The following is a 7,056-nucleotide window of genomic DNA, read 5'->3' as shown; positions in this document are numbered from 1 at the left end:
GTGCAGTAAGAGTATCCACATGTACCCTGCCTTCCTCCCTCAAGGAAAGTAACACCCAAGAGCCTCAACCCTTCTTTGTATTTTTTCCTTCCCTTTGCATCTGCAAAAGTGAGCTGGAAAAGTCTACTCCTAGAACTTAAGGCTGAAATGGCCATCTGGATCACGATTTAAGTGCAAGAGAGTGGTCTCTGGGATGCATGTCTTGTGAAATAAGAACCAAGGTCGATGCAGAAGATACACAGAGTTTCAGACTTCAAAGCGTGGGAGTCAACACAGCTTCGGGGAACAAAGAGTTAACAATCCAATGTCAAGCCAGAGGAAGCTGGAAGTCCACGAAGATGTGAGCTGTTCACTCTAGTGAGATATTAGAATCATCCCCAAGGATCGTTTTTCTCGGCTCTCTTCTGCTCTTTCCTGAGAGTGGGCAGGCACTCCTGGAACCACAGGCAGAAGAGTGGAAGGACCCTCCTGCTTGGTACAAAGACAGGTGTGCTAACTCTATCAGGAAGTTTCGCAGATGCCACACAATGAGCTGAACAGTCTCGGAACACACAGGCAGTCCCCTCAAGGGCATCACCATGTAGGAGGCAGAAGATCTCAGTGGGCAAGTCACAGTGCAAGAGACATGGACCCCGGAATTTTCTTTCTTAACTCTATGGCTTGGGAGCAACGTTCGACATATTTTTGCCAATTTCTCAATCTGTGCATAGACATTAATAATAAACGTGCCAAAGTGCCTTGAGCTCTTGGGGGGGATGCTGAGAAGTACCTGGGAGTGCTACTCTGGACGAAAGCAGTAACGACATCGGCAATAGCTTCCACTCGTTGAACACAGACCATGGGCCAGATGATGAAAGTACTAGATATTTAACACACGATATTCTTTTCTTCGTTGGCCACCTCGCCACACACAGAGTTCCCAGGCCAGGGATCAGGTCCGAGGTGCAGTTGTGACCCACGCCGCACCTGCAGCAACACCAGATCCTTAACCCGCTGTGCCCGGCCAGGGATCGAACCTGCGTCCCAGTGCTGCGGAGACGCCAGTGATCCCTGTTGCGCCACAGTGAGCACTCCCTAACACATGATTTTATAGGTGTTACACTTCTAGGAAGTGGGTTTTATTATCCCCGTCATATAATTTTTTAAAGAAACTTTCCCAAGTTCATAGAGCAAGGAATCGAAGGCAAAAGTGGCCCAGTCCCACTTCCTGCCTGAAGTTTGTGCTTCTGAGATGTGGGGCCATACAGACTCAAGAATCAAATGCTCATCAAGAAGTTTTCTTGGTTTAGCTTGGGTGTCACCTTCTCACAGGCACCAGAGACTCCCGATTCCACAAATAATGGACACGTCTATTTCCTTTTCTCGGTACCTTCATGGACACAAGTGTTTTCTAGCCCCTCTGACATTAGGGGTTGTAGATTTCCTTGGTTTTGTTTTTCTTTAAAAAAAAAAACAAAGCAAAGAAGAAATGGAGAAATACTAACATGTTTGTATCTTCGAATAAAGCTGAACTGAATTGGTAATAAATGGCCTCTCAAGCACTGGTTTCATTTGCCAGGGCTGCATCTAATGACTGGAAATTTCCTCATCTTGATTCTCAAACAAGCGCCATGGCATTGTGTGAAAGAAAGACAAAGTCGGGAATTTGCTTTATTTGATTGGCACACTGATTTTTAAAGATTGGCAATTTGTATTCACACCTTGATTCGCTCTGGGAACTCATCAGCGGCCTCAGTGACACCAAACAGGGTGACAACACAAAAGCGAAGAACTATGAACAGTTTATTGTGACAGCAGATGTGTCCCCGACATGCCACACAGCAACTGGAACCGTGCCCGCTGAATTCTTTAAGTCACCCTTGGAACGCCCTCCTTCAGCTTATTGTCTGTCACGTCTCCCTCTCTTTATGTCAAACCTTTTGAAAAATGAAAACTCACTAGTGTCTAATCAGAATAACCTGCCACCACTACCCACCTCTGCGGGGCTCATGCCTGCTGAGTCTACCTGGTCAAGGCCATCCGGCCTTTGGAGCATCGCCCGGAGCCTTCCGGAAGGCAGGGCTGCTTTGCAGGAAGAAAGGAGGGTCGGTAAGGGAAGCTCTCCGAGCACTTTGGTCCATGAGAGTCAAGATGACGAGTCCCTGTCTCTCCTCCTTCTGCCATCTTATTCCTTTGTTCACTAAATTCCAGGCATCCGGAAGCTCGTCTGAAGACGGGCACCCAGCACGGCCTCCCTGAGGCCCTACTTGCCATGTGCAGGAGGCGCCCGAGAGCCCGGTGGATGCTCACAAAGGGCTTACGGGATAAATCACACGTGGTATCTGAATAAGGGGCTATCAGGGAACCTTGACACTCACAGAGTAGCTCACTGCCCACAATGACGATGACGCAAGCCTGTAACTGACGTGATTACAGCAGGTTCACTCGGCCGCCCCGCCCCGTCCCTGCAGCTAAACCCTTGCAGTAACTGTTTGAGGCCACAAAGTCAGACCTCCTGCATCATGGGGACATTCCTGTGCCGGCATCTCGGTGTCGATGGAAATGAAAAATGCACAGCGCAGAGCTGTTTCAGTGTGGCGGGGGGTGGCTTTCTGAGGACTCCGGCCCGGGAGACAGCCCCTCGCTCAGCTCTGAGGAGCTGCTCCGAGGAAGAAAGGAGGCGTCCGTGGTTCTGGAGAAAGGGCAATGCAGTCGAGCCACGTCTTGACAGAACGCCCCTGCTGGTCATGAGGTACGCGGGTCTTGGTTAACGATTCCAGTGCTTTTCCAAGCATGGCAAGATGCAAGACACTGGGCTCATAAAGTTTTCTCCAGAACATAGCGAACTCTCTGAAAGCTCGTTCTGCCAGTTTTTCCAGGGCAGAGTTCCTCGCTCCCGCTCCCCACCCTGCGCTCCTTTCAGGGTGTGTGGAAGGTGAGTGACTGCAGGGGCTGATGACTCAAGCCCTGTAAAGCCGGGTGGGGAGTGACGCTCTTTAGTTGGCCTTGACCCCTGAAGACCTGATCCTTCCCCAGCAGTACCGAGCAGCTGCAGGTCGAAAGGGTGGGTAGATTAAACAACAAATAAATCTCAACTTTCACTAATTCTGTATATATATAAAGATAAAACATATGGGACACTCATTCAGAAAATATTATGCCCAACACTACTGATTAGTTCACAATATAATGTTATAGTGGTTTCTCTGTCGCATATAATTTTTTTCCAATTTAAAATAAGGATGTACTAGACAGGGTTTCTAAAATGGACTTCCAAAGACATTGGACGTTAACTCCCGGACTGGGACGATGGTGGAACATCACACCCATCAATGTGCCGCAGTGCGTTCCTTGGCCAAAGGACCTCCACAGGTGTAATCAAGGTTACTAAGCAGACGTAGGCAAAATGAGATAATCCTGGGTTTTCAGGTGGGCTCACCACGTGAGTCCTAGACAGCTGAGCGGCAGGGTTAGAAGGGAATGTCAGAGACACTCAAGGCATGAAGAAGACTTGACCAGCTATGGAAGCAGCCCCACTCTCCATCGCCGGATGACTACATGAAAAGGATGTGGCATAGGGGCACGATGGAATAGTCATCAGCCTTAAGAGAGAGGAATCCTGTCATCTGCACCAACATGGATGAAGCTAGAGGCAATTATAAGTAAAATAAGTGAAATAAGCCACACAGGGAAAGATAAATACTATATGGTATCACTCATGTATGGAATCTAAAAAAGACAAACAAAAAGCATGGGACTTACAGAAACAGAAAGTAGAAAAGCGGTTGTGAGGGCCGAAGGGGTAGAGGTGGGAGAACTAGGGAGAGGCCAGTAAAAGGAGCAGACGTTCGGCCGTGAGATGGTTAAAGCCTGAGGATCTAATGCTCAATGTGGTGACTGCAGTTGACAACATCATGTTACTTTTTTTTTTTTTTTGTCTTTTTTCTGGAGCTGCACCTGGGGCATATGGAGGTTCCCAGGCTAGGAGTCCAAACAGAGCTGTAGCCACCGGCCTATGCCAGAGCCACAGAAACGCGGGATCCAAGCCACATCTGCAACCTACACCACAGCTCACGGCAGTGCCGGATCGTTAACCCACTGAGCAAGGGCAGGGACCGAACCCGCAACCTCATGGTTCCTAGTCGGATTCGTTAACCACTGCGCCACAATGGGAACTCCAGACATCATGTTGCTTAACTGAAAGGCGCTGAAAGAGTAGACCCTCAGTGTTCGCACCCACCCCCACAAAGAGGAAGGTGGTAAGTGTGTTAAGTCAATAAGGGGAGTCATTTTATAAGACATGTTTGTATCAAATCATCGTGGTATACACTTTGGGTATCTTACAATTTTTGTCAATTACACCTCGATAAAGCTGGAAAAAAAGGACTTGACTCACCCTTGCTGGCCTTGCTGGTTTGAAGATGAAGGAGCTACGTGAAAAGGAATCAGGCGGCCTTTAGCAGCCTCGGGCTGGCAGTCAACAAGAAAACCAGGCTTCCAGTCCTTCAGGACAACTATCTGATTTGACCAACAACCCAAACGAGCCCAGAAGCAGAGTCTTCCCAGAGCGTCCACGGAAAGGCCCAGGTCAACTGTCATCTCAAGTTCAGCTTTATGATACCCTGAGCATAGAGCCAGCTGCGTCTACCCGACTTCCGATTGACAGAAACCGTGAGATGGCACATTCGCCGTGTCTAAGCTTCTATGTTCGTGGCAGTTTTTATAGCAGCAATAGAAAGCTGATAAGCAAACAAGGTATGTGCTTTCAGATTCTTTTTCTGCCTTCAAGTTATTAAAAATAAATTTATAAAGAATTTACATGTAAGAAAAATGTGTTTTGCAACTTTTTTAATTTTCAAGACGTGAAGCAGACTCTATGGGTGTACAGTGTGTGGGTAGTTGAGAGGGTAGGAATGATAAGCTGGCAGATTGTGTGCCGGAAACGAACAGTAACCATTACCCAGGGAAGCTGAGTCAGTCAGTTAACCAGTATCTGTTGTTCACCTGCTAGCCACAAGGCCTCATGCTGCACACTGGACATAGAGACTCATTAGACAAGGCTTGTAGTAGATCCTGTAAGTAAGAGAAAACAAGCTACAGTGCGAGAAAGGCTAGAATGTCTCTCGGGAAGAGCGCCTGGAGGGGCAGCAAGGAACTAAGGGCAGTTAAAACGGTTCAAACAACTTCTAGGTCTTTCCCGTCATTTCTCCACAACGTCACCAACGTCCATCCCTTTCATTCACCGTTTTCTATGCATGTCACCGCGCCCCTGGACTGCGCCAGCTCCATCCAGCCTCCATCTCTGCCGCAGCCTCTTAACCACCCCCCATCTCTGCTACCACTCACAGCATCACCTAACTCTTTCCCTGCTCGGCACCCAAAGGGATGTTTCTAAAACAGGATTCTGAGCCTGTCACTCCTCTGTGTAATACGGTTCAGCAGCTTCTCAATGTCTCTGCACAGTTTCCAAACTCTTTCAAGTGGCTCATGCAGCCTTCTGGATCTGGCCCCACCTCTCACCTGCTCCATTTCTAAGACTGCACACACCAAATCCTCTGATCCAACCACACTGAACTTCTTGAAGGTATCTGAGCATTCACGTCCTTTCTGCTTTGTCCCTCGGTGCACACGCGCCTTCTTCCTGGATCTCTCACCCTCAGCCCCGTCCTGCCTGGGCAGCTCCTGGTCATCTCTGAAGCCCAGCTCAGAGGTAAGTACAGTCCCCGTTGGCCCTGTGGGCACAGGGATGAGCACTCTTCGAGGCGTGGACTTTATTTCCTGACCCGTATGCCCCTGTACCTGTCTCTCTCCTCCCCATGATGTAATATCCTAGGAGGCAGAAAACGCGGATCACTCCCTTTTCATCCCAAACATCAGAGCTGTGGGCATTCAGTAAAGGCGTGTATGCCAGCTGGGGCTCTGAAAGGCAATGGAAGGCAAGCATCAAAAAGTCAAATAAAAGTCAACAAAGTTAAAGATGAGAAATGTTGAAAACCGGAAACGGGCCATCGGATCGGGCAGTCAGGAAGCCGTCGGGAACCTCAGCCGTCGGGAGTTTAACGGGATGAGGGGTGCGCAGGAGCTGAGGAAGCGGAGACCACATCTTCAAAGTGCTTCGAAGTTCAGGAAGGTGTCTGAGACCGCCTTTTCCTGGTGGAAACGGCCAGACGTTGGCCCAACAGGTCAGAAGGGGACCCAGGATAAATGAGGAGGTATGTGAAAATGACGACCAGGGACTCACACAAGACCAAAAACTGAAGACCCAGAAACTGTTCTGTAAAGGCAGGTTAAGAGGGTTAAGAGCGAGGAAATAGAGGGGAGTTCCTGTCACAGTTCAGCAGAATCAAAACCGACTAGCATCCCTGGGTTAAGGATCCCGTGTGGCTGTGGCTGTGGTGTAGGCCGGCAGCGTCGCTCCGATTGGACTCCCAGCCTGGAAACCTCCACGTGCCATGGGTGCGGCCCTAAAAAGACAAAAAAAAAAAAAAAAAAGAAGAAGAATGAGGAAACAGAGAGCGAAGATGAGTGAAGATGGGAAGAACTCCCCAGTGATCACCTGGAATAGGTGTGGTCTCTTTTCCTAACCCCCGAAACATTGAACGAGGAGGGGGTGCAGATGGAAGAGAGAGCGGGCGGAACCCAGAGGCCAAGTGCAGACAAGACAAGAGGGAGCTGGGGGAGGTGCAGGCGGTGGTGGTGTGAAGACCAGACCTGGAGAGGGAACCGAAGGGGAGGAAAGAGAGAGCTTGGCGTCTAGAGGCAGGGCCACCGGAGACGGAGCCCAGCCCGCCCCAAGGTTAGTGCCGGAACAAAGGTCAAACCTTCTTCCTTCAGGACTCGGACAGAAAGAAGTTTAAAATGTGAGTCTTCAGGTAGCAATACAGTCCAACAAGACTGCTCAGAAACTGCTGTCGCCTCTAAATTATATTGCAAGGCCAGAGGCTGTGAAAGAGGGGATGAGAAGAATGACAGGTTAAAGGTTTGGAACAGATGCCCCAGGAGGGATTCTAGAGGAAGCCAACCAGGGTCAGGTAAGAGGTCCGCCAAGCTGCCCTGAGAGCCCAGCCCAAGTCCGAT

General features: G+C 49.4%; 1 long non-coding RNA gene across 1 annotated transcript; it reads right to left on the bottom strand.

Annotated features, from left to right (window-relative positions):
* Nucleotides 757-6,368, bottom strand: LOC110260443. Its single transcript, XR_002343746.1, has 2 exons — nucleotides 4,376-6,368; nucleotides 757-3,028 (listed from the first exon to the last, which is right to left on the bottom strand). It is a non-coding gene; the product is annotated as an uncharacterized LOC110260443 (long non-coding RNA).

Source organism: Sus scrofa, chromosome 4 (assembly GCF_000003025.6).
Source record: "Sus scrofa isolate TJ Tabasco breed Duroc chromosome 4, Sscrofa11.1, whole genome shotgun sequence".
In the NCBI taxonomy this organism is placed as follows: Eukaryota; Metazoa; Chordata; class Mammalia; order Artiodactyla; family Suidae; genus Sus; species Sus scrofa.
The sequence above is the reverse complement of the archived record's forward strand: the minus strand, read 5'-3'. Positions and strand labels throughout refer to the sequence as shown.